The sequence below is a fragment of the Gorilla gorilla genome, chromosome 5 (assembly GCF_029281585.2).
Source record: "Gorilla gorilla gorilla isolate KB3781 chromosome 5, NHGRI_mGorGor1-v2.1_pri, whole genome shotgun sequence".
NCBI classification, from domain to species: Eukaryota; Metazoa; Chordata; class Mammalia; order Primates; family Hominidae; genus Gorilla; species Gorilla gorilla.
Genome location: NC_073229.2, coordinates 114,223,422 through 114,250,830, shown reverse-complemented (window position 1 = coordinate 114,250,830; position 27,409 = coordinate 114,223,422). Strand labels below are relative to the sequence as shown.

Sequence of the window (27,409 nt, the reverse complement as noted above, 5' to 3'; positions counted from 1 at the left end):
TTCACCATAAAGTGAAAGAAGGAGGTTGGATCAAATGCCCCTTAGCGCCCTCTCCTGCTCTGCCACTCTGCAGATCTCCATGTTTACACATCCAGTGTTCCTGTGGGATGACCTTTGCTGTCAGTCAGTTTCCTGTCTACAGGTCAGGAAGGAAAGAAGTTGTCTTGACTCCTTAGGTGAATCATGGCTTCAGGCTCCTGCTGGATCTGGCAGGACCTGCCTGGATCACTCCCCATGTCTTTGGACGAGCGTTCAGTCACCGAGTGAGTAGGGTGCCTATAAAACTGAATCTTGTGGGGCAGAGGGCGACAGGGGGCATGTGGGAAACTTCTATACTTTCTGGTCAGTTTTACTGTGAACCTAAAACTGCTCTTTAAGATAAAGTGTATATATTTAAAAAATTAAATACTAAACAGTATGACAGTTCCTCAAAAAAAATTAAACAGGATTACCAAGTGATCCAGCAATTCCACTTCTGGGTATATACCAAAAAAAGTGAAAGTAGGGAATTGAGCAGATAGATGTGTGTACAACCATGTTCATAGCAGCATTATTCACAGTAGCCAGAGGTGGATGCAACCCAGGTGTCCATCTACAGATTAATGGATAAACAAAATGTGGTGTATATTAATACATACAATGGAATATTATTCAGCCTTTAAAAAGATGAAATTCTGACACATGCTAACGACATGGAGGAACCCTGAAGATGCTAAGTGAAATAATCCAGACACAAAAAGGCAAATATTAAATATCTCATTTATATGAGATACCTAGAACTGTCAGATTTACAGAGTCAGAAAGTAGAATGGTGGTTGCCAGGGGATGGGAGGATGGAAAAATTGAAAGTTGTTGTTCAATGGATATTAAGTATCAGTTTGGGAAGATTGGAGAGTTCCGGAGATGAATGATGATGACAGTTGCACAACAATGTGAATGTATTTAATGCCACTGAAATGCACACTTAAAAATGGGTAAAATGGTAAATTTTATGTTGTATATATTTTACATAATTTTTTAAAGCTTTCCTCCTAAGAATGCTGTGCAGAATCACTAGCTAGTGCTTGATAGGGATGCTGCAGTTTGTGAGGATGCAGGAAGAACAGATCATTATGTCTCTCACACCTCCCTCATCCCTGTTACCCTTTGGGCAGCCTTTAGAAGACAACAAAGGTAAGGGATCCACTGAATGGTATATACTTCAGTCCCAGGAATGAGTTTCCTATCAGAGTAAAGACACAGTTGTCAGAAGCCATCAAGGGAATTTGCCTTAAACAACTGTGGTCTCTACTAAAATGCCATTTACACATCTAGAAGACCTGCTTCACTGGGGCGAAGGAAAGCGTGAGCCACCCATGCTCCAGCAGTGGGGCTGCTCCAGTTCCTCCAGATGGGTGTTTGTAAACCAGTCCATGCACAGAGCACGGAGAGAGTCCCGGAGCTGTGTGCCTCACTGTGGCTTCTGAAAGGTCTTAATCAGCGGAGGTGGACATGGAGGCAGGAACCAGGGAATGCAGACTTCCTGTAGATTCCAGCACAGTAGAAAATGAAAGCTGTGAGAGGAAATCCACAGCAGATAGTTCTCCCGCTGTAGGGCCTATGATTATTATGATGCCTGTTTTACCTTCTCCAAGTGAAGCAGGATTTATCCCCCATCACCAAATCTCTGTACTTATGGGTATTATTGTACCCGTAAGTCACAGACAGGTTAGTGAGTGGCTGGTAGTCCTGTGAGGAACACACAGGATGGAACTCACTAGGTTAGTCCATTGTACCCTACTTTTTTTGGCTTTTGTGTTTTATTCTACATTTCTAGAAATTTGGCTTTGAAGAACAATCAACAGTTTTATGGGGCCCAGTAGCCATACTTTATTCAGGTCATCTTCACTACCTTTACCCTCTACCCCTAGGGCTGACCAGGGGTTAGAATTCCTGAAGAGTCATCTATAAGGATCCATGGTTTCAAAAAGTTCACAAACTGCTATCCTAAATTATCCTACTATCTCCTTAAGATACCAGTATATATATAGTCTGTTACAGAGGCCCTGTAGCAGAACCATTATATATAATTTTGCTTAAGGAAAAGGTGTAACTGAAAAGAGGTAAAATGAATTTGTTAAAGTACAATATATATAAATTAGTCCACTCATTCTCATGCCAGACTTTCCAAACCTGCTTAGAAAGAAACTCTTCATGATTTTCACTTAGGTATTGGAAAACAGGGCAAAGGAAAAGAGGTTTCTGAGTCAGTTGCTATGGGGAGCCGCTGAGATACCAAAAAAAAAAAAAAAAACTGGAATTAAAGGTTTTTGTAGAGGAGAAAATTCAGGTCAGCAAGTCTAAGGGAGAGGAAAGTAAGGGCTTATTCATCTTTGACATCCACCCTAAGCTTGAGTTGAAAGGGCATGGATATGGAATCTAATCAAAATAAATTCCCCCCCCCATGAGTTCATAGACCAGAATTTTTAGATAGACACACTGACACATTTTCCACAGAGAAGAGCATCAAACCAGCAGTCACCAAGACAAAATGACATAAAGTAGAGAAGACCAACAAAGACAGACCCTAGTGGGATGTCCTTGTGTCCTTGTCTCATCATTCGCAGGAATCAGATGTGCCTGGTTCCAGACATTGAATTTGTGTTTACTGACGGCTTTGCTACCTGGAACCCAACTAGCCAGAACCCTGAATTAGCTAACCTTCATACTTCCCCACCCCCTCCCCTTCCCTCCCACACACCCCACCCTACCGCACACACCACACTTCCCTTTTTCAGCGATGAAGAAAACAAGATAGCTTTGGTTTTGAGTAAAGGTGGGGTGTAAACCCTGGAGGATACTTGTAGCTGATGACACTGACCTGCTGAATCATTGAGAATGGTTAGATGTTTTATAAAGAGGAAAAGAAACTGCTTTGGAAAAACTTCAACAAAAAGCATTTTCTAGTTGTCAATTAACCAGAAAATCAAAATAATAAAAAATATTCTTGTCCTCAAATAGTCTAATTAACTGAGGTTTTAGTATACCTATTTCCATGCTTTAATAATAATCTAAAAATGTTGACTGAGGATAGAACAATATACCATTCATTTTTATTCTTCTCGAGAAACTGCAAGTTTTGGCTTTTACCACCTTTCCAGTGCCAGAGGTTAAATGTTAAATGTTCTGTTTATGTTAAGCACTCTAAAAGTTGTGATATTACTGGTTTTAAAACTAATATATGAAATCATTTTATGAACCTATGTATTTAGCTCCTATAGTCATTGGGAACCAACGGCATACTTTTGAAGCCAATTCTGTTTCTTTTTAAAAAATAAAAAGAACCTATGATATGATTATTTGTAATATGCCATTTCAGATTCAGATTATGTTGTGCTCAAGAGATCATCAAAATTAATTTTCATTCTCTGCTAATGGTACAGAGAGGAGTGATGTTACCAGCATGGTTGTATACATTAATATATAAATCAAAAATTTCAAAAGATAATTCTCTGAGTCGTGAGTCTCCAAATAATCTATGTTTTATTATAAAGCTGCCTGCCCAGTGACATCAGTTGTAGTACAAATTGTTTATCAATTTATTCTAATAGTTTCCAATCTGTTGATTTTTAAGAAATGGTTTGTGTGCTCTTTTTTGGATGCACCTGTCGCTAGTGAAATGATGCCTCTCTGTGAGCCCAGATTTAACCCAGGGCATTGCAGCATGTTTTTCCAAGGATGTCCCATTAGATAGATCTTCTAAGAATGTGCGCCTGCAGCCTTGTGGCAGCTGGAAGTTGCACAGACTGTGCGTCATGAGGAGGAAAAGCACTTCTGCTCTTCTGCCCCAGAACAGTATTTACAAAGCTTTGCAGGATAGCAAGATTTTTAGAGTCCTTGCGGTGCTTAATTAGAAGCTATAATCTGTTATTTCTAGCATATTTTTCCTGTATTCTGTGCCTTACTTGTCATCAGTTCAGTTCAGATTAGTATGCTGCGTCCTTGATTTCTTGACAGAAAGTGTCAGAAACTTATTGATGAAGTGTTCTTGATTTCTAGACAGAACCACAATCAGAAAATAATTGTTTCCTTTTATCTGAACAGAAGTAGCTTTCTTTTCCTTATTATCAAAGTGATACATGTATTCTACATAATTTATAAAATAGCAGAAAATTGAATAAAGGTAGAGATAAATTACCTATAATCTGGCTGTCCAAATATAACCTACCTGTTAACTCATACTTTTATGTATTTTTCCAGACTTTTTTCAAGAAACTAATTAACTAATTCCAAATTTACAAGCAGTGCTCTAGACTGATTACATCCTACAAGCTGGTGGCACTTAGGAATGATGCCTTTAAGTGTCATCTTATAGGACAGTGATCTCCTTGTTACTTTTTTTTTCTTCCTTCTAATTATATTAATCAGCTCTTATAAGAACAGATAGCTGTGTGGACTTACCAGTATCTTTATCAGGTGGAAATTCCTGTGAACCAGTATTTTCATTTCTACCTTCTGTCAGTCAAAATGATAGTGAGTGGCCCTGTAAGATCCTAGTGGGCCTCTGGAATCATAAAGGAAGATTCAGTTATGTACAAGATGGCTTTGGTGTTAGGTCAACTGATTGTGTTCTGATTATTTAGAAATTAGTAATCACTGTACTATAAGGCAATTTGGCAGAAATGGGAATGGTTGAGTTAGCCAGATCTTCCCGTTCCGCATTCACAATCCAAACAATATGGACTCCAATCAAATTCTGATTTTATAATTTTGGTAACAAAATTTCATTCAAATATATGCCTTCTTGTGCTGTGAACAGAGTTTTCCTTTAACTTTGCATCCTTTATCCCCCTTTAAAGACGCATCTCTTCCGATTGCTGTGTTGTGATTTTATAGCTCCTTGAGTTGTGCTGGTATCTCTGTGCTTCCCTTTGGAGAGTACTAGGCCTTCAGGTTAGGATGAATCCTAACACTTGGCCAAGGTTAGGAAGAGCTTTGAGCACTGAAAGAAAACCAAGGTAAAATTTAAGGAATTGTTAGAAGATTCATCTGAGAAATGTAGAATTGTAATCCACAAACTTTATGTCAGTAGAATAGGAAGTATTTAGTAAGCAGCTAGCTGCTAGAAGGGATTTTGTTTGTTTAAAAAAAAAAAAAAGAAAAAGTCTGTCTTTGACATTGGTTATATCTAGGTTTTACCATCCCGTGTACAGGATTCTTAAGTTCCTTGAAAGCAGTGACTTTGAGAGCATCCCTTCATGTCCTCTGTGTCCTTGTATGTAATAGGAACTCAGTGTATATTGAATTAATATTTCTGTGACTCTTCAGTGACAGATGAATGAATGTGCTCAATTCAGGTAACTACATTTGACCTTTTTCCTACAGCAGTTGAAGGGTGTTTGGGTAGCATCCGCGATTGTGTTGAATGCCCTGGTTGGTTACGGGTGTGGGGAAGTGGTATACAGTACTTTGATCCTCCTTTGGAGAAGGAGATGCTAATGTGGATAATGAGAATTTGGTTCTTTGTCTTTAGTTTCGATTTGGCCGCCTTCCTTCACTGAGTCACAGTGCTCACTTGTTCAGTGGTGGGCATGTCATTTAAACCTGAGACTGTCCCTCAGACTGTTTATGACATTGGATCTGAATTTCCCATTAGATGAACAGCCAGCATTTGTCATATAAATTCAAGAACACACTAAAAGTTTGTTGGCTTTGTAGTTGACATTGAGATTAACTTTCTCTAACCTAAACCAGTGAAAACTAAAATGCTCCTCACCACATAAAAGTTTTGCTTTCGCTGCGTTCAGACCCCTCCTACCTTGTCACAGCACAGTCATTTGGAGTCTGATTTGGGGGCGGTGTGGTTGTCTCAGTGGCGTATGACCCACTTTGTGTAATACTTAATTGCCTGTGTTTTACAACACAAGTCAGAAGTTCTGACGATAGTGGACTATCACCCAAAAAAGATTTTCTGAGACATCTCATCAGAGCTGCTCGAGTACCGCGCATGAAGACGGTGTTAGCTCTGCAGGGCATGTGCTAACTACCAGACGATGAAAGAACATTTCCTCTAGTTTCTGGATAATGAGCAGGCACACAGGTAAAGATGCCTTTCTCAGGGTTGATGCCTTTTGTTTCCTAATGATTCTGATGATTTTGTTGAACTAGACTTTTAAATATTAATTGTTACCTGCATATGTTTGCTGTTGTGGTTTGCAGAGGGCTCAGAGGAACAAGCATTTTAATTGGTATCCTGAGACTGTAATAACTTTTTATTAAAAGTCTGGAAAGATAGTAATCAAAAATAGACTCTCATCTCTATCTTCTCTGTGCCCCTGGCAAACATCCTCTTCATCAATTTTGTTTTTATTATTTGCCATCAAGATAGTTATCTCTAAATATCAGATGCTTCAATCCACAATGATAACCATGTGTGAATTAATGCTTGATAAGCTTCAGGTTATCAGGTGGAGAAGTGTGGTTAAGGCATACAGAAAGAAAAAATGCACAGAAGGAAAGGGATAGCAAGGGGATACTGTGCCTTGGTAAGCATGGTGCCACCGCAGACTAAAAGCAGATATAAGTCAAGTGCTACTGACTTAAGTTTGGCAAAATCACTCCTCACAGCCCGCTCTGTTTTAGAAATGTTTATATTTCTGATATCACTTTTGTTAATTTGAAGAACTTTTAAAATACCGTCATTGTTTCAAAACAAAATGTGGAAGGTGTGGATCACCTTCCTGAATTTACAGAAAAGTTTTTGGGTACATTTCTTTGCGGAAGATTGGCTGAGATGTGGTTCACGGCAGGGTGGTGCCCGTGCCTTGCGGATCACGTTGTCTGTACACTGACTGACATGCCAACTTAGAGAGTCTTTGAAAATGCCCATTGGTAAGTCAACATTGTTTTCCCTGAAAGTCCTGAGACAGAAAAAAAAAAAATGAAAGTACAAACACTAACTGGAAAAAATGTCACACATTTTAGCCACTTTGCATCCCTTGTTAGGACAAACCCTGGGCTGGGTTTTTTTACATTTGTGAAGTTGTGTGGTAGGTGGGGTAGTGTGGGTGGCCCAGAAAAAGTAGCGGTTAGAATAAGATTTTCCATTTATTGCCCTTTGTGCATGGCTAAAAATAAGAGTCATACAAATCAGAATATGTAGTGCAAGCAAAATCACTCTTAATTCTGATGACTGGTTTGCCCACATCTTTGCATCTGTCTGGTAAGTGGTATATTGGGAAATAATTTGTCTCTGTTTAAATAGCAAAAGGCAACCAAGTTTTTGCGTTGTTTGTCTACACATGATAGTTTATCAGCACTTTTCTCTTCCGAAGGAAGAAAGATCCAACTCATACATAAACAAATTGTGTTGATGGAAGGAAGAAAGAAGCATGAAACCCTTGAATCTTTTTTAAAAAGGAATTGCCTTATTTGAAATGCAGTTTTACAACATCCATCTTCTTGGCTTATTGTTAGAAAGTTATTTCTTGTAAACTCATAGCACAGCAAGAAAAGGATATCTTAATGGTGTTGCCCTAGAGATTGGAAAACTTTTTGTGTGTTTGGTTGGAGGAGGGAGAAGGGACAAGGATGAGCACATGCCTGCCCTGTAGTACCTTCTGTAGACACAGATGTTGGAGGGACAGTTAACCAAGTAAAAACTCCCCTGCATCTGGCTGCTGAGTCGAATGCAACCACAGTAAGTGATAACGTGTCCGTTTGTGGCTAGAAGAAACACCAAAGAGAGGCGGCGCCAGCATTCACAGGGAAATTTGTGCCTTCGCGATCCCATTGATGGTGCTGTCCCGTTCCACTGACTGAGTGGTTGTGGCATTTCCAAAGAATGAGAATGTCTGCAAGTGTTCTGAGCCTTTCAGTTTGATGAGCTTTGTAAAATGGATGAGTCAAGAGGGCAGTTCCAGAAGACTCTGAAAAATGAAGACTGCAAATCACATTTTTCTTTGGCATCCCCAACTGTGGCAGACAGTGTGGCACAGTGGTTACAATGAGTTGAGAGCTTTAGGAGGAAAAAAAGACTCCGGATCAAATCTTAGCTTAGCTACTTGTTGACCTTGATCTGTTAACCTCTCCTAGGCCTGGGTGTCTTTATTTGAAAATGGGAACAGAAGTAGTACTGCCTACCTGAATGAGAGGGTGGTTGTGGGGATTCAGTGAGATGACGTACATAAAGCACAAAGCCAGCACTCCACAAAATGATGTTGGTGTTATCGTCATTTGTGCAGTTGCATCATAAAATGTGTTGGAGAATTTGAGAGCATTTGGGAGTTCTCCTCTGTTCTTGGAGTACAAATTTTGGAATTAAATGGACAAAAGATCAGCCTCTGGTTCAGTGTTTCAGAAGAATGCAGGCATTTATAGAGTGGTTTGCTTCTTCTTAGGTTACTAATGCCATCTGGGGGATTGTTGTTTTTTTTATTTTGCTGTTAAGTTAGCACAGTGTAAGCCTCTCTTTCCTTTTAAGATTAGTGCTGTGTTGAGCATATTCAGTAATTTTTACCTTCTCCCTGTTTTTTATTTAAACATGGATGTTCAGTTCTAACATCTGTGCATGTTAATTGTAGTACCTGCTGGTGTACATTATGAAAGAGAGTGCTAATGTTGTAATCAAGTAAGGCTAAAAAAATATTTCAGGTGGAAATGGACAAAACTTCAGGAGCAATAGCTTCCATGGTGGTGTAATTCCCCACAGAAAATATTGCATCTGTTATAATTCTGGTTACTGAACAATCTGACAGATTGACCAGATGCTGACAGGTAGAAAACAATTGCTGTTGCTTTTATTTTTATTTTTTATGCTTTGGAAGTTATTTTCTGTTTAATACAATGTATACCTGTCCTTCTAGAGTCCTTTTCCACCCACCAAAGTTTTGCATTATAAAGTGTATTGTGTATTTCACAGTACAGAGTCATAATTGTGGACATAACTTTTTTGTTAGCCTTCAGGATTAGATGCTAAGACTTCAAATCAGTCTCCCTTTAACCTCCTCCAGGACTTTCCTAGAATGCTGTTTCTTCATTTATCAAAGTTAAAGAGAAGTTATGACTGTACCTTAACTTTGCCTCACCTGAGACCTGACAAGAAGTGATGAATTAAACCTGTAAGCTAAGGAATTAAAATACGGGACAGATATAAAACAGTGGTGGCTTAGTTTTCTTAATTGTTGTATTTTGCTGGGTTGTTTTTAAATCCTCTTCAAATTTTCCTTTTCTTAGTCTGTCCTACCATCCCTGTCCCAGATACAACTTGTGACTTATAATTTATATATTAGTATTCTCATCAGATTTTTGGTTTTTGTGTTAGGAACCATCAGTCTGGAATAAAGACATTTCTCAGGTCAACTCTGCCAGGGAAATCTGTCTTGTATTAAAATGATACCCGCTTCCTCCAGTGTCTCCAGACAATGCTTCTTTCTCCACTTTCCTCTGTTAACGAAATGGAAGAATGCTTTTCAGGCCGAGCAAATCATTCTAGGTGACTTTCAAAGTTCCTGGCATTGCAGATACAGCTTCTGTTCCCTGTACACACTCATATATTCCCCATTATCTTCGCCATCCCTCTTGCCCTTTGCCATAGACCGAAGTTTCTGTAAAAATAATAGGTGAGAGAAGGTGATAAATTAGACTCTGGCTGTGATTCCCTCCCACACCTTCATAAGGAATGACAGATTCTGAAATGCATCCTGTGGATACACCGTGTGCTCCTTCCTGCAAAACTGCCAGTTTTAACTTATCCTTCATGTGCAGTTTGAGGGTACTGGCCAGGCGGGGCTCATTATTCCTTTGGTTGAATAGTGTAAAGTATTTGCAATGGAGATTTTCTCTAATGATGTATTTTAAGTGCATGTCCGCATTGCTGGTTTAATGCACTCAGTCACAGAATGCTTTAAAGTTTATTGCTAATGGATGAATCCTCCAGAAAACGGGAATTTTCAACAAGATTGACATTTGGAGTGCGAAATATAAATCTAATGAGAGTATTTTAACCCAGGTTTGTAATTAGGGCTGAGTGGAGTGAATGTGTATGTGCACACCAGAGAAGGGCACGGAGGAAGGTGAAATTGCATGCTCTCCTCTGAATGAGGGATGAAGGCGGATGGATCAGTGTCCGGCCATGACACGGTGGAGTATAAATGATACTGTCACCAAGTACTGCACAGGGTACCAAGGGAATTCCACTCTAGTAAATTACATTACTTAGACAGACCTGAAGGCATTGTGTCGGAATGAGCAAAGGGAAAGGGGGCTGTTGGCACCGTGCAGAAGATATTACAGTACAACTAGCTTCAGGGGTGGAATTCACTAGTTTCCATTATACCTGCCTATTTTGTATTCTCCTTCGCTAATTAGTTTACAGAAAGTTACAAATGTGTACATGTGAAAGAACATCATGTGTGCTTGGAGTATGGGTTACCATGGACCATAAGGGAATAAGTATTAGTCAATTTGTATGAACTGGTCAGTGTGAGATTCTTTTTCTTTTATTCACAGCTGGGTGATATTAGGTGTTCAGTAAAACCTGCCCTTGTTTTATTTTCTTTTTGTGAGAATCTCACATGCATTATGAAGATTTAATCCTCATTTGCTCGGTAACATAATGCATTTCTTTTCCACCCTTCCTTTACGTGTCTTTAAATCTCACCTATCACTGGTCTCCCCTCATCACCTTCCATCCCTAAGGGAAACAGATTGTATTGTCACATAACATTTCATTTTGTGAAAGAACTCAAAGTTAACAAAGGTCATTCCTAGAGTGGGACTTGTAGAGAAAAATCATTTTTTTCGCTTCTTCTATTTTCTTTTATCCCTCTGCAGCAAAGTGAGGCCAGCCTTTTTGGGTTTATCTGTCTCTTACCATCTCTGGATCGTCTCTTACCATCATCTAGATCATTGCAGATGTGCCAGTCACCATTTTCCAGTTTGACTTCAAATGCTCATTCTTTAAAAAGCCAATACCAGGTGCTCTGGAATTAGTCACAGTCATTTTTTAACTAAAAAGCAAGTGTCTTCTCCTGAATGGATAGAGATCCTGAAACAATATCCATCCTTTCTTAAGTATATGTCATATTTTGTCCTTAGTGAAATAAACCTGAGAAGTATCTCTGATCAGTTAACAGAGAGAATACATAAGATTCTGAAAAATGTCTCCACAAGGCTTCCAAATGGCAGGTTTTCTGAAATAGGGTCACAAGTAGATTGCAGTTACGATAATAATATCTTGGATTTGACTTTTTTTCTTTCCAAAATAATACTCTGTTGGGGTCAGGGTATCGTAATTTATTTTGTAGCCATAGTTACAGTCTTATTTTATTCATCCAATCATAAAATAGTAAAGCCAACACACTTGGAAAGCCAGGTTTGAGTGTGGACAGGAGAAGCCTTGGTTAAAAAGAAGATACATCTATTTTATGCCGGGTACCTCCACCTTAAAAACGCTTTTAGTTTATGATTCTAAAATAATATCTAAGTGTAAAGGCATTATGTAAAATGTTTTTTGTGCCATATATCATCCTCAGCATAGAAAGGCTGTGCTTACAGACTTTGCTTTATTCACTGAAGTCCTACAAAAGTCAGGGACTCTGAGTTGTGTGAGAAATGAGGGTCTCTCCCTAACTCACTAAAATCTTTCCTTTTTGTATTCTGTTTACTTTAATGGTAGTATGTGCCTTATATCTTATATGTTCTTTTCGTCCATGACATCCACTGGGAAATAACATTTTGTTGTTTGCCACGGCATTACACCTGTGACTTCTTTCTTTCTCCTGTCCTCTTGATGCAGCATGCTGTCAAACTGTATCTTTTGAGTTGTTCTAAATTGAATCCTGGTCAAAGGGATTTAACAACATCTAAAACGGAACTAGCTTAGATTCTCTTCCATTCTGTAGAGGTTCCTTTGTTCCTGCTTACCTACCCATGTCTGTCTGTATTCTATTCTTTTTCTTAGATTAAAATTGGAAAGGGAGAAAGGGGGAGCTCCTTAGGAGAAATAGGTCTGTGGAGAATTGTGAGTACTCATTCAGAAGCTATTCTTAGTTCTAAGGAATATAATGAACTTGAGCTTTGAGTCCTACTGAATCTCCCATTAATGATCCCGCCATCGCTTCCACCTCCCAGATGATTATGTTCTCCCCAAAGGCTACTGATATTTTTCCCCTAATATTCTGAATGGAGTCTCTTCCAAGGAAAGCATATCTCGAAAGGAATTGAGCCCTACTGCAGAAATAGTGTACGGGATGATTCTTAATTGTTCTATTAAGTACTTCTGTTTTTGCATTACCATAATGTCTGCTGTAGCGGAAACTTTTCTATAGACCTTGACTTGTCAGAAGTCAACCCCTTAATGTGAGCACTTCACTTACATTATCATTATGGTGTTTCCAACTGACAACTGCTGCCACACTGCCATCGTCCCTGAGTTCCCAGCACTTCAGAAAAAGAGACTTTTGTTCTGGCTTGTTGAGGGGAAAAAATGCAAACAACAACACTAGCTCTACCACCAGAGATCCTATAAAGACATGTTCAAATGAACAATAAAGTCATTTGTTCACATATGACATAAGGCTATAAGAATTTAAACAATAAGACCTCTTGTGAAATGTGGCAAAATATGCACCACAAACATTGTGAAGTTCTCTGTCTTGTGGAAGGCAATTTTTACATGGGCTTCAAAAAACCATTAACTTATAAACTACCCTTTTAAAAAAGAAAAGAAAATCACTTGTCTCACTATAACATTAAAGCAATTTCTGTTCTAAGGAAAGCTTAAATGCATTCATTTATACAAAGTGCATGCACTATAATTTATAAAAAGCACAGTACTCTATCAGGAAATGCGGCACCTCTTCCCTCCTTCACCTGAAATGGGAAATTCCTCCGTTTTTGTCAAGTCCCTTTTTTCTTTGAATAATATTGATTTCTTCAAAATGAAAGAAAAAAATCCTTTAAATCACTTAGATTCAAGACGAACTTTTAAGGCTTGATAATAATTCTCTAAATACTTCTGACATGGGTGGAGCATGGAGAGGGAATAATCCTGCTCTGAAGGGAAATTTTAATTGAATTTGCTTTAATGTGAACCCTATCCTTTTTTGCTTTGAACCTTTAAGGAAAACTTGTTATATTTTCAGACCTCAGCAAGGCAGAAAAATGCAGAGATTTCCTTGCCCGCTCATGTCAGGGTGTCTGGCAGCACCTTAAAATTGTTCCGATTTTGATGTTTGAAATGTGACCTGCCAGGAAAAGTGGGAGGAGAGGAGAGCATGTGTTAACTGGCCAAAGGTGTTTCATTGAGCTGACTTAGTATTAACCTCTAAAGGTTTTCAAGTATTTGCAGATGGATATGTACAGCATCCTTGCAGAATTCTCTTAATTGAAGAAATGTTTCATCTCGATCTCTGTTGACAGAAAAGATTGCCTACTGATAATTGCTTTCCTTAAGTGTCTGATAATATGCCAGGAATGAGAGCATTCTGTGTTAGGTCATCTTTAATTATGCATGTACCACCTGTCAGCTCTAAATCAGTACCAGATTAGATTCTCGCGGAGTCAGTTTGGGGAGGTTCAGAGGGAAAGCTGAGGTGATCTCTTTTAGAAACAACAAAAATAGACAGTAGTAAACATGCCTTCTAACCTGAAGCTTTTTAAAGGAGCCTCATCTTCATTGTTCTCGAGCAAGAATACGCCATTGGTACATCTGAAAAACGTTTGAAACCTCGCCCAAGCGGGGATAACTTACTGCGAAGATGGATGACTGTGAGCGAGGATGGTAGTACCTCCTCCCTCAGTACCATCTGTTGCATTTCCTTTTTGCTCCTTCTCATCGTTGTAAATGAGCCAGGGAAAAGCTCAGAAACATTTTTATAAGCTATGTGAGGACAGGAAATATGTTAACGATGTTAGATTTCATACATTTCAGGGGTTTTTTCAGTAGCGGGTTGGTTTTTTTTAGAAGGACAAGTGTGGGTTGGAAATAATGCTTGTTACCCTCTGTCAGCTTTTGGTAGTTTTATTCTCACTTTTCAGGGTTGTTTGGGACTTTCTGGTGGGATGTTTAGGGTTCTTTACTGAAGGCTCTGTTCTCTCTTCTTCTGTCCCTTGATAGGATGGATTTGTGAAAGGTGTTTTTCTTTGTTCACCTGTCAGAGGCCTAAGAAAAGCCTTGAGTCATTGTGCACTTTTCACAGAGGTGGGGTTGGCTGACTGAGAAGCTAAAGGCAGAGAAGGGACAGGTAAAAGAAATAACAGATGCGTGAATTATCATGTGGAGGGTTTCTCGAGCTTTGACCTGCAAAGGTGAGGCTCTGAGCCTGTCTGCTATCTAACCTGAGAAAACTGCCTTGATAAGAGTTTGTGACTAACAGCCTTAGAAACAGTTTGGAAATCCTAAAATATCTCATTTCAACACTGCTGGCTGGAGGCATTGAGGAGAAAAACAGATCAGCTCATAACGGGGCAAAGACCCTGGAGCACTGTGGTCCAGCCTGTGGCCCTGAGTGACCTTTGGCCGCCTTTTGATACTTAGGGTACCATTTGCTTTTCTAACCTAATCAAACAGTTCACTCAAGTAGAGGCACAACCTCCAAAACTACTTATTATAGTAACATTGCCAGTGCTTTGGCTATTTGATGCTCACTTAATACAGTAAACAAGTTGAAGAACTTTCAGCTCCATGCAACAGATACTTCTTAAAACAGGAGAACATAGTACAATTAACCCTTAAACAACACAGGTTTGAAGCGCGTGGGTCCACATATACGTGGATTTTTTTCTCAATAGAAGTTACACTGAGTGTACCTGCCTCTTCTGCCTCCCTTCCACCTCCTCCACCCCTCTGCCTCTGCCACCCCTGAGACAGCAAGACCAATCCCTCTTCTTCCTCCTCCTCAGTCTGCTCAATGTGAATACCGTGAGGATGAAGCCCTTTATGATGATCCACTCTCACTTAGGAAATGTATTTTCTCTTATGATTTTCTTAATAACATTTTGTTTTTTCCAGCTCACTTTATTGCAGGTATATAATACATATAACATACAAAATATGTGTTAATGGACTATTTATGTTATCGGTGAGGCTTTCAGCCAACAGCCGGCTATTAAGTTTTGGAAGTCAGAAGTGATACGTAGATTTTCGACTGCGTGGGGGATCGGCGCCCCAACCCCTGTGTTATGCAAGGGTCTTCCCAAGCCTTAACTGAAAAGAACATCCGAAAGTGAAGCTAAGTCAGAGAAAGGCTGAAGAAAGGAATTGAAAACAGAAGCAATGGGGAAGAAAAGGCTGTACTGCCATGTTCTCTCACACCAGCTCATCTTTGTAAAATCTTTTCCATCTGCCTGGAAAGACCTTCCACTCTCTCCACCTGGTTTACTCTCACTTTGAGTTGTTCTTCAAGTGTCATCTCCAAGAAGGCTTCTTTGTTCCTTTCTGGCAAAATTTGCTGTCCCTCCTCTGTGATGCCATAGCCCACTGGCTGCCTCCTTCGCAGAACTTATTATGCTGTACTGCAAGAGCTTGGTGACTTAGCTTTCTCCTCCACAAAGTGGCTGCTGAAAAAGTTAACATTATCCTAACTGTGACAAAAGAGGTCTCATGCCCACAGAAGGAAGAGTCATGATTTCATTAGACTCTGCAGTACTTAGATCACATTAGGAGTATTATACCAGTACATTTGAAAAGGAACATAAACTGGACGTGGTGGCTCATGCCTGTAATTCCAATGCTTTGGGCGGCCAAGACGGTGGGATTGCTTGAGACCAGGAGTTGGAGGCTGCGGTGAGCTATGATCATGTCATTGCACTGCAGCATGGGTGACAGAGCAAGACTCTGACTTCCCCCCCAAAAAAACACAAAAAACAAAGGAAAGAAAAGGAAAACAAACAAACTTGAGTGCTTTATGAACACAGCATGAGGAATGGAGAGGATGTCAGAGACTGTTTTGTAACCAGTGGTTGAAGGAACAGAGAAAGGTTAGCCTGGAGAAGAGAAAAACAAGGGGAGACACAAAAGCTGCATTTAGATATCTGAAAGACATTTGTTATTCTAGCAAAAGCAGAACTAAAAGAAATTATAGAGAAACAGATTTGGGCTCAAAACAAGAATTTTCTTCCAGATACAGCTAGCCCACAGTGGAACCTGTGGCTTCATTTAGTAACAGTGAACCTCTGTTACTGGAATGAGAGTCATTGTCTTTTTAGGCTATGTTTGGGGGCTGCTGTAGACAAGACTGCTGCACTGTGTGGGAGCACAAACCAGATAGCCCTAAGATTTTAAAGAATCAGAGTCCTCACTCCATGCAGAATTAGTCAGGATGACCGTGGGACGTCAACCCCAACCGCCATGCTGTGTCTGCTTGGCCTGGTACTCAGCACTCATCTGGCCACAGGCTACAGGATAAAGCTGAGGATGGGGTGAAAAGAAGGGAACCAGCTACTTCCTCAAGGAGGCTGTTTAGTGAAACAGAAGGAGCATTGGATCAAGTCCTAGTCCATGTGTTTCCTGGTCTCTTGCTAGCTGTGTGAGTGGCTCCCTCAAAGCCTGCATTTCTTGCCATGCAAAATGGAAATGATATTGTTCACTTCACAGAATTGCCTGAGGTTTAAGGAAGATGAAGGAGTCCTTTGTGGATGGCAGTGTGCTGTCCATAGGTGGGTGCTTGTCCAGAACCCCTGCTCCTTGACCGACAACCTCTAAACTCAGTTTTGTCACCAGTACAATGGACATAATTTCCTTCCTTGCAGGTGGCTTTGAACTGGATGATTAAATAAAATGTTATATATAAAAGCCCCCAGCAGAGTAACTGCCACAGAGTAGATGATCGTGTTGTCAGCCTCATTCCACCCTCTGGAGCTGAGGAAGACAGGAGAGGAGTGTCCTTTCTCACCCACCTCTGCCAGTCAAGTTCTCCGAAGGTTCTCTTTTACCTGCCCCCAGACCTGACCTCATGCTCACATTCCTCTCCTGCTTCCCTGTCACCTTAGCATGGAGTCTTCTTCTCTGCTTTTTCTTCTTCCTTCCTCCTCTGCTTCCATCTTTTCCTAAAACTCTTTTCTTCTTTATCTCCCACTAATTTCCCTAATCGCCTTCTTGTCTGCATTCTGTAAAGGATTGTTCTAATGAATACAAAGTTTAGAATAATATTCTCCGTAACTTCTTTGTTCAAAACAAGATGTTATGTGTAGCATTTTGGGGAGGGAGTGGTGAGTCCTTTTCCATTTTCCTCTGAATTTGCTTAAAGTCTTTTTTTCTACGTTAACATTTTCCCATTCTTGCATCCCTTGGGCTTGTAGTCATTAACTTGCCAGACACACAGCAACTGATTGTCTTTATGACGTTGCTAAAGTTAGGAGAGTGTCATTCACAGGGAACTTAACCCATATATTAGCTCAGACATAGCAAATTGCTAAATACGTGCCTTTAAATAAAGAGCTTCAGAATGCCAATTTGATTCTCTTGTTCACATTCTCTCTCATTGAAAGGGGGTTGCTGAAACAGAAAAAGCAACGGGAAGGGGAGGATAAATTTCAACTGTTTTACTGAGTCAGAAATTGGAACACTGCCATCCGGATACAGGCATCTCATCCATCCTTCCATCCATCCACTCAGTGTTCAGGAACCAAGTCCTTGTCTCAGACCCAGCAGCGGACTGTGGGGCAGACGCTGAAGTGAGTGATAGGATCCTGTCTTCAGGCTTCCTCCCATCCTAGTCTGCTACTCAAGCATCAGGAACTGTGGCTCATTCATCTGTGGATGCCCAGGAATCCTTATGAGATCTAGTTCAGTAAATGTGGGAGTAACAGTAAAAGCAGAAAGACAGAGGGAAGGAAAGAAGGAAGGAAGGCAAAATAATCAAAGGAAGAAAGGAAACTGTATTTTACTTAGTGCCGGGGTGTAAACTGGTACATGCTGTAAGTGTCATTTAATGATTACGGCGCGAATCCAGGGGAGCATTGCTGCATGTGGAAATTTGAATACAGTTTACAGGAAAACGATGCTAATTATCCTTGTCCATATAAAAGTCAGAACGGAAGCCACACACTCTCCAGGTGCATCCCTTAGAACATGTTGAATTTCTTCTGGTTTTTCTCCCACTCAGCTATGTTGCTTTTTACTTAGCAGAATAACTTTACCGCTCCAGTCATTTCCAATTTTTAGGTCAGAAAACTGAATTTCTTCCCTTCCAAGAAAACAAAAAAAAACAACAACAACCTGTTTCTCCCCAGCTTTTATGGAGCATGGTGTTTCTCTGGGAGCCATTGACTACTGGAAAGAGCATGGCTCTTGACTCTTGGGTCAGCTTATGACTCACCAGCAGCCCTGGGCCTCAGCGTCTCCATGGGAGGTACAGGAAGAGAAATGCTTGCCTTGTGTACACCCCCGCATTGTCCTGACATTCACATGAGAAGAGACATATGCAAAAGCACTTTGAAAACCAAGGTGCTAACTATGTAAGGACTTTTATTGTAAAATATAAAGACCTTTGAGGACAGGGATTTTCTGATTCATCACTACTGTACTCAGTGGTGCCTGAGATGAGCTTACAAATTAGGTCTTCCTAAATGGTTGCTTGAGTGAATATATTCTATACCATGTCATGTTTAATTTCAATGTCAAAATCAATACCACAATTTTTTAAAAGCTCTGAACTTAATTCCATAATGGGATGTTTGATACTTTTCACAATAAGTGTCTTTTAACTCTGGAGGAAAAAATACAAAGAAATGCTGACTTCAGTTCTACAACATAATTAGAATAAGTACAGTGATTTTGTTTATGCTTTGGGTGTAAACTGAATGCACAGAGATCTCAAGGAACCTCAGAAATATTTGTTATATTCATTGATATATCCCCAGTGCCTAGAACTATGCCCAACATGGAATGGGTGCTTAATAAATATTTGTTGAGTGAATGAATGAGTTTAATAAACATTTATTGAGCATCTAGTATATGTCAAGTCCTGTGGTATACTCTGGGGACTAGCTACAATGATAAATACACTGTGACCACACTGCATGCATAGTCTTTTAGAAAGAACGTGTGTGTTTGGTGACACTCCCTGGCCTGGGGAGAAGCAACCATGTCTTGTGCACAGCCGATTACCACCATTTAGAAGTGTTGAGCACATAACAAACAAAGCTCAATGGCAGCTTAACTGAATGAACCAATGAGTCAACCAGTCAGTCTATGTTCTCATTTCGTAGTGAACTTCACTTCCACCCTCTCCTTCCCGACCTTCACTGTTTCCCAATGTGGCCAGCTCATCCTCTGCATCCTCTCTCACATGCCCTCTCCTGCCATTGCTGTGGCCACTCCCTGGAAGGGGCATGCCTCACCTTGTTCCTGCCCTCCTTGCATGAGTGTCTCCTGCCTCCACACCACTCACAGTGCTACCTGGGGTTTGATCGTGTCACTGGCCCACTCAGGATCCTTCAGCAGCACCTCACTACCTACTGCGTAACATCCCAGCTCCCCTTCCTGGCATTGAAGCCACTCTGCTGTCTGACCCTAACCTGCTTCCCAGCCTCACCTTCCACCTTGCAACAGCCAAACTAAATTCCACCACACTCCACAGGAGAGGCTCCGTCTTTTATCTCTGTTCCCTTCCACAGAATGTTTTCTTTTCCTGGAACGACCTTCCCCTTCCCCTACTTGTCAAAATCGTCCTCATTTTTTGCCACCAGACCACATGCTATTCTCACTCTCAAATCCAAAGTGACTGTCCCAGCCAAAAGTGATTTTTCTTTCTCTGCCCTATTACAGCACTCAGATTATACCATTCATGTGTTCCCTATTACATGTTGCTTTTATTGTAATTGTGAATCATACGAGTGCCTGCTCTATTCAGGGACTGTGCTGTGCACGTCACCCACCCTTTCTATAATTCTCAACCAGCCTGCAAGATGAATACCATCATCAGTGGTGTTCATGGTCTGTCCAACATCGCACAGCTAATAAGAATGGAGCCCGGCTCTAAGGCTGTGTGTGTCACTGCAAACCTTGTGCCCTGCCCATTCTAGCAGTTGCCTCACTCACAGTTCCTGGTTGTCTTGTGCTTCTCCATGAGTAAAGTGGTGGCCTTGACCTTATGTATCTTGGTTCCAAATGTAACATAGATCTACTTAGTGTCTTCATGGGCTCAGAACGCATGACTTAATAATACCTTGTACTCAGTAAAGGTGGCATGAAGGAATGCCTGAGATGTCTCTCTTTTCTTTTGTAGTTTATGCTGAAGCACATGATCAGCTCTATTTGGTGTTTATCAGGAGCTGACACCTTGATATTCCCACCATCTCCTAGGCTAGTTGCTCCCTCATTCCTGGATTACTAAATTGTCCTAACTATTCTCCTTGCCTGGAATCCACCCTACCCTCTGCCACCAAACTTATCTTCATAAATGTCAGCTAGGTCACATAGTCCACTAACATATGGCTTCAAATCCCTGAAAGTCAGGGTCCTTTATTTTGCCTCATCACCCCCACCCCCGTGACCCAGAGTCACGTGGCCAGCTATAGCTTCTACTTACCCCAATCTCATTCTTCTCCCTGAGCCACTGGTCACCTCTCTTGAATGCACCACGTGAATTCCTGTGCAGTGTTCTTTGATCATGAGGTTTGGCTCTTCCACGTAGATGCTCTTTCTCCTCTCCACCTGTGGACTTATTGGTTTCTTCAGTAAGTACATACTGAGCCTGGCTGTGAACCAAGCACTGCACTGGACTCTGGGAACCTAGAAAATAGAAAATAAGACCTGCCCTCAGGAGGCTCCCAGTCTGCTGGGGTACATAGACATAAAAGTAGGCAGCATAAAGAAGGGCAGTGAAAAGGAAACAGGAATCTTTAGGGAACTGTCATATTCTACCCATTCTTTATGAAATGCTGCCCAAGTTTTTTGTGTGTCCAAACTGATTTTTCCCTTTTATAAATCCTTATAATTCTAATTCTCCTGCATCATTCATTTTGACATTTAGTCACATACTGCCTTCTATGGTTATTTAAATGTTTCCCACACATGTCGTGCTTCCACAGGTGGATTTTAAGTGCCTTGAAACAAGGTGTATGCTTTATGTGTTTTATACCAGCTTCATCAGTTAGCATTAGCTGCGTAACAACACTTCCAAATTTAGTGGCTTAAAACAACAAGCATTTACTCTTTCTCACGATTCTGTGAGTTGGCTGGGCAGTTCTAGTTTGGACTGGCTCGACTGGGGCTGAATAATCTGGGATAGAGGTAGGCGAACCATAGCCCACAGGCCTGCCACCTGTTTTTATAAATAGGGTTTTATTGGAACACAGCCACTCCCATATCGTCTATGGCTGTTTCTGTGCTACAACAGCAGAGCTGAGTATTTGGAATGGAGATGATCATATGGCCCACAAGCCTAAAGTATTTATTGCTGGTCCTTTAAGAAAAAGGTTGTTACCCCCCATTCTAGGATGGTTGGTCTGGGGAGGCCTCACCTGGGATGACTCATCTCTGTTCCACATGTTCTCTCATCCTCCAGGAGGCTAGCCTGGAATTCTTTATATGATGCCCTCAGGAGTAAAAAAAAAAAAAAAAAAAAAGGTGGGGGCGGCAGGGGGTGGGGTGGCAGCAGGACCTACTGCTTTACACCAAACTGCCTGCTGGACATGCCTCAAGGATTCCATATTCAACCTGTCCAGACTGGAACTCATTAGTTTATCAGTGTATAGACTTTTTTTTTTTTCACGTTTCTGCTTACCTTACATTTTCTGTTATGCCTTTGGTAAAAGCAAGTCCTATGGCTAAGCCCCGAGTCAGCTTTGGAGGGACCACCCAAGACTCTGTAAGGAAGGAATTCTTGCAGCCATTTGAAAAACAGTCTACCACATCAGCCCATTCTTCCCGACCCAGTGTCCAGCATCAAGCATCAAGCACATGATAGGTACATGCTTGCTGAATTGAATTAAAAATATAAATGGAATTTTTGGAGGAAGGGAGTATATTAAATAGTTATTATGTAAGTACCATGTACCAGGTGCTGGGATACAATGATGTACAAAGCATGCAGTTCCCATCCTCAAGGAGCACACAGTGAAACATCAATTCAGTGCATCCTTTCTATCCATTTGTGGAATGGGCTTTCTCTCTAGGATTCTCATTAAGGATCTTTAGCGTTTAACTATGGCTCTACCATCCATTTGTTATTTCCTATCTACCCCCACTACCCACTTATTAGCTGGACTTTTCAAGCCTGCACAAGGCCTGCTTTAGGATGCCCCTGCTTCCAGCCTCTTCTTAACCGGTCCCCCTGTACAGGCTCCTAATGCCCCACTTTCATCAGGCTGCTCCTTGCTCAGGAGCCTAACCCATCCACCAAATTGAGCCCAGATCTCTAATATCCTAGAGCAAGCAGCCCATCATGGTCCCCATGCTCCTTCTTGTCTGGACCGCTTCTTGTCTGGACCATATTCCTCAGAATATTTGCTGTGCATCCTATGTCCATGCCTCACTTGTCCTTTCTGCGTAGGGTATCTCCCCTTCCCATATGTGCCTGTTGAGATACTACGCATCTGTCAAGGCCAGGCCAGGTGCCACCCCCTCCATGCTGCTTCCTCGGTTGACCCTACTGAAAGTTATTTCCTCTTCTGCATTCACAAGGTGCCAAGTTGGGAATGCTACTCAAATGGCACATATCACATTCTGTTCAGCATTTGAGTTATCCTGAGTCATCCACTTCGTGCATTGCACTCTTCTGGAGATTAAGGACCCAATCTTATTCATTTTCATTTCCTTCTGAATGCCTTGCATAAGGGAGACTTTTGGTAAAATTTCGTTTTATGAATAAATAACTGATATTTGCATAGCACTTTTGCCATTTCCCAACTCTTTTATTTGCCATATTTCTAAGAGGCCATTGGTTTAAATATATTATGTACCACCAAGAAAGAAAGAGTTAATTAAAATATAAGCCACCAACTATAAGATATGTCCTTATTTCTGAAATATCATTAGATGAAAAAATGTACAGACTGGAATCTGTGACATACAGAATATTAAATCCAGTTCAGATATCTATCGGTATCCAATTAGACATTTATAAAACACCTAAATATGCCAGGCATTAGAATCTCACAACAGCCATATGAAAGAGGTAGGGTGGGTAGTAGTATTCCCATTTTACAGAGGAAAAAATTGAAGTTCAAAAGGGCTCCAATGCTTGTTCAGAGTGAAACAAATATAAGTAAAAGAGCCAAAGCTTATGGCATAAATCTTACGGTTAAAACAAAGCTGCCTTCCTAAAATCACCTGTGGGTATCAAAACCTGTAAGTCACCTCTTAGTCTTATTATCAGTGTGCACCTTTTTCTTTCTTTTTATAGCACTACCTACCCAAAATTATATGCACATCATTTGGCCTTTCAATTTGTTTTTTCCAGCTGTATTGTTTTGTCATGTTACCCCAAGAACATCCTGTTACTTGGCATAACATAATGTAATGTGATGTGATATTTCATGCTTCTTAGGAAAAATTAGAATGATTGTTGGATGCTTACATTTTTCTTGGGAAGTAATTAGCAGGCAGAATCTCTGTCACACACACACCCCCATAGGAGTTTCTCAACCATCATTAGCCTCAAAATAGTAGAAGGCTTTCCAAACCCAACACTTCACTTAATTAATTACCTCATCTGAATACTTGCTTTTGGATTTTAAGAAATACTTTGTGGAATATGCAGTTGAGAGACAAAACATTTTATTGGTATATTTAGATATTTGTTACATTTTAGAAGGAATTGGTATGTGCACATTTTGACTTTTACATAAAGCTCAAGCTGATTTTAAAGAACAGGTACACTAAAAACTCTTTTCCCTATACATCTGGTTGTATTTTCATTTTATTCAAATTGCCAGGTAAAAGAAGAAAAACGCAAGTGGAAGAGACTTCTCAGATCAGCAGGAACTGGAATGTGTTCAAGTCTTGGCAGAGCCAGGTCAGCCTTTCATCTGTCTAAGGGAGACATGTTGAAATACCCACACTGCTCTCAGGATTACTCAGACTTTGTTTGAGTAGTTTATCAATTGCTGGTCACTACACTTTAGGGAAAAAAAAAAAAAACAGTTGGAGAGAAGGGAAAGAGGCAAGATTAGCCAAATGATACAAGATAAGATCTGTAAAGGAAAATCAAGAGAAAGAGGTTGTTTGGCTTAGAGAAGAAAAAGTAAAGTTAATTTCTAATTTCAAATACATAAAGGTCTTTGGGTGAAGAAAATTACAGTTCAGCTGTATCCTATGACCATTAATCACAAAACAAGAGGAAATTGCTATTTGTGCTAGACACATGGCATTGTGACAGCATCCTAGAAGTAATTCCCAAGGGATAGTGAGGTGTCCATTCTAAGACCTTTAGGATTCAGTTGCCTAAAGTGGATAGGAGACCAAACTAGAAGTCCTCTAAGACTTCTTTAGCTGTATATTGAGTTAATCACCTACTTTTATAACTACCCAAACAACTTTCAGATCATAATTATCAGATATATTCTTTAGCTTCTACCACTAGCCGTTGTGACATGGGTAAATTTGAAGCTAGGGTGGAGTAGACCTCATGAGAACTTGGCGAATAAAGATTACTCAGCTCCCAAGTCCTTATGTAATATAGGTGTCCTATCCCTTCTGTCTTGTAGGGCATATGATGGCTCACGCCACACACATGTTCCACATCACCTCTTAAAGACTTGCGGGTGCTTAATCTTTGAAGAGTATTTTACCTGAAAATATTCCCTTTCTTTCCTGCGTGATCAGTTTCTCCCTTTATACTAAATCTTTCCCATTGGCATATAAAATCTTTAATACTGCCCCAGGAAAAAACTTCCTTGTGTCACATTCTCCTTTAGCTTCTACCCCACTTTACTGCTCCCTTTCACACAAAACACTTCGAACTTCTTGTCTATAGGTATTATCTAGACTCATCTTCTGTTATCCTTGACACGCTCCGTTAAAGTCTCTGACACCACTGCTTCACCAGAACTGTTCAGATCAAAGCTACCAATGACCACCTTGTTGCCGCATCTTCCTCAGCTTCTCAATAGCTTCCAGCACAGTCAATCACTCCCTTCTTCCTGGAACCCACTTTTCTCTGAGCCTCCATGACAGCTCCTCTCGTGGATTTTTTTTCCCTTCTCAATCACCACTGCTGTCTCCTCCTCTGTTAGTTTCTGAATTGGTGTGCCCTGGGGCTCAGTCTGTCCCTATGTTTTCTCTCTGCACTCTCACTTGTTATCTCCTCTGCTCCCAAACCTTTATGGCAACAACTCCCCAATTTATATCTTCAGCCCAGCTCTCTCCCCTAAATATCAGACTTAGATACCCAACAGGGTACTTGACATGTCCACTTGGATGTTTGATAATCATTTCAAACTTAACATATTCAAAACAGAACTCTTAATTTCTACCCATGCCCTAACCTACACAAACACTGGAAACTGTCCATCTCCCAATTATTCTTATCTCAATAAATGAAATGACACCACCAGCCATCAACCAGGGATCCTGTACCTCACCTTCCACATCCAAACTATCAAAAACTCCTCCTGTTTTATGCCCAATCAGATATCGAGTCATTTCACCTCTTTCTGTCTCCTCTGTTACTTCTCTCAGACATGTTGCTTCAATTTCTCACCTGAACTACTACATTAGCCTCCTACCTGGCTCTGCTTTCATTCCTGCCTCCCTGCAGTTCATTCTTACAGAGAATCTAGAAAAAGCTCTTCAAAAGCAACAATCAGATGTCACTCTCCTACTTTCTAAAAACTTTTAAAGAGGACGTCTTCTTCTGCCAGTATAACAGACTTTGTACTCCAAAGGGTATCTCTGTTGCATTTTAGAACTCCTAGAAAGTAATGAAAATATCTAAGAAAAAAAATACAAGTAGCTAAGTGCATATATGTCAACAGTAAACAAGCCAGAAAAGGCAGAATTGCCCATCCCTTGTGTTTGTGTGTGACGGTCATGTGGGGGTGCAAATGGGGACCGTACTGCAACTCCCAGTTTAAGCCTGGGATTCTAGAAGGGAGATAAAATAGCCCAGGTTGGTAGTACCACTAAATTCCAGATAAAGCAAATGTAATTTAGGCTTCTAGTTTTTTTTCACAGATTGGGTCTTGAGCTTTCAAAAAAGATTATCAAACAAGGAAACAAACCACCATGAGTGAAAATCAGCAAAACTAGCATTAATATATTAATTACTCCTTCCCCACCAAGGGCTTTAGATGTTTGAAGTATCAGATAAGAAGAAACTAGACTACCTTATATAAAGAAAAATTAACTTAAATATAGATTACAGAAATGGTGAATGGTGAACAACAATGGTCTCTCACAATCACCAGGCACTTCTGAAAAAGAGCTAAAGAAAACCTTCAGTAATAAAAAAAAAAAATTATCAAAAAATTTAGTGGATAAGCTTTTTTGTAATGGACTAATTAATGAACTGGAAAATAAAACTAAAATAGTTTCATGCAATGGAGCACAGACAAAGAGATGGAACTATAAGGAAGAGAGATTAATAAGTTTGGAGGGCAGAATAAGCAAGCCTAACTAAAGCATATTTAGAGCGTTAAAGGGAACAAAAATATGCAGAATGGAGACGAGACAATGTTTAAAGAGATTGTGGCTCAGAATTTTTCTTTTTTTTTAAGTCAAGAGTTTTATCTTTTGTGTTTTTTGTTTGTTTGTTTTTTATGGGTTTTTTTACTATTATTATACTCTAAGTTTTAGGGTACATGTGCACGACGTGCAGCTTCGTTACATATGTATACATGTGCCATGTTGGTGTGCTGCACCCATTAACTCGTCACTTAGCATTAGGTATATCTCCTAATGCTATCCCTCCCCCCTCCCCCCACCCCACAACAGTCCCTGGTGTGTGTTGTTCCCCTTCCTGTGTCCATGTGTTCTCATTGTTCAATTCCCACCTATGAGTGAGAACATGCGGTGTTTGGTTTTTTGTCCTTGCGATAGTTTGCTGAGAATGATGGTTTCCAACTTCATCCATGTCCCTACAAAGGACATGAACTCATCATTTTTTATGGCTGCATAGTATTCCATGGTGTATATGTGCCACATTTTCTTAATCCAGTCTATCAGTGTTGGACATTTGGGTTGGTTCCAAGTCTTTGCTATTGTGAATAGAGCTGCAATAAACAATACGTGTGCATGTGTCTTTATAGCAGCATGATTTATAATCCTTTGGGTATATACCCAGTAATGGGATGGCTGGGTCAAATGGTATTTCTAAGTCCTAGATCCCTGAGGAATCACCACACTGACTTCCACAATGGTTGAACTAGTTTACAGTCCCACCAACAGTGTAAAAGTGTTCCTATTTCTCCACATCCTCTCCAGCACCTGTTGTTTCCTGACTTTTTAATGATCGCCATTCTAACTGGTGTGAGATGATATCTC

At 40.4% G+C, this 27,409-nt stretch overlaps 1 protein-coding gene across 3 annotated transcripts in view; it reads left to right on the top strand.

Annotated features, from left to right (window-relative positions):
- BACH2 (BTB domain and CNC homolog 2) overlaps positions 1–27,409 on the top strand; it is a 371,806-nt gene that overhangs the window by 209,993 nt on the left and 134,404 nt on the right. Inside the window, exon 1 of one of the 3 annotated variants that reach the window (XM_055391847.2) lies at positions 23,771–23,942. The exons of the other annotated variants lie outside the window; for them this stretch is intronic. The gene's annotated coding sequence lies outside the window, so the exon portion shown is untranslated. Of the gene's footprint in view, positions 1–23,770; positions 23,943–27,409 lie in introns of those variants that run through there. 3 annotated transcript variants of the gene reach the window in all.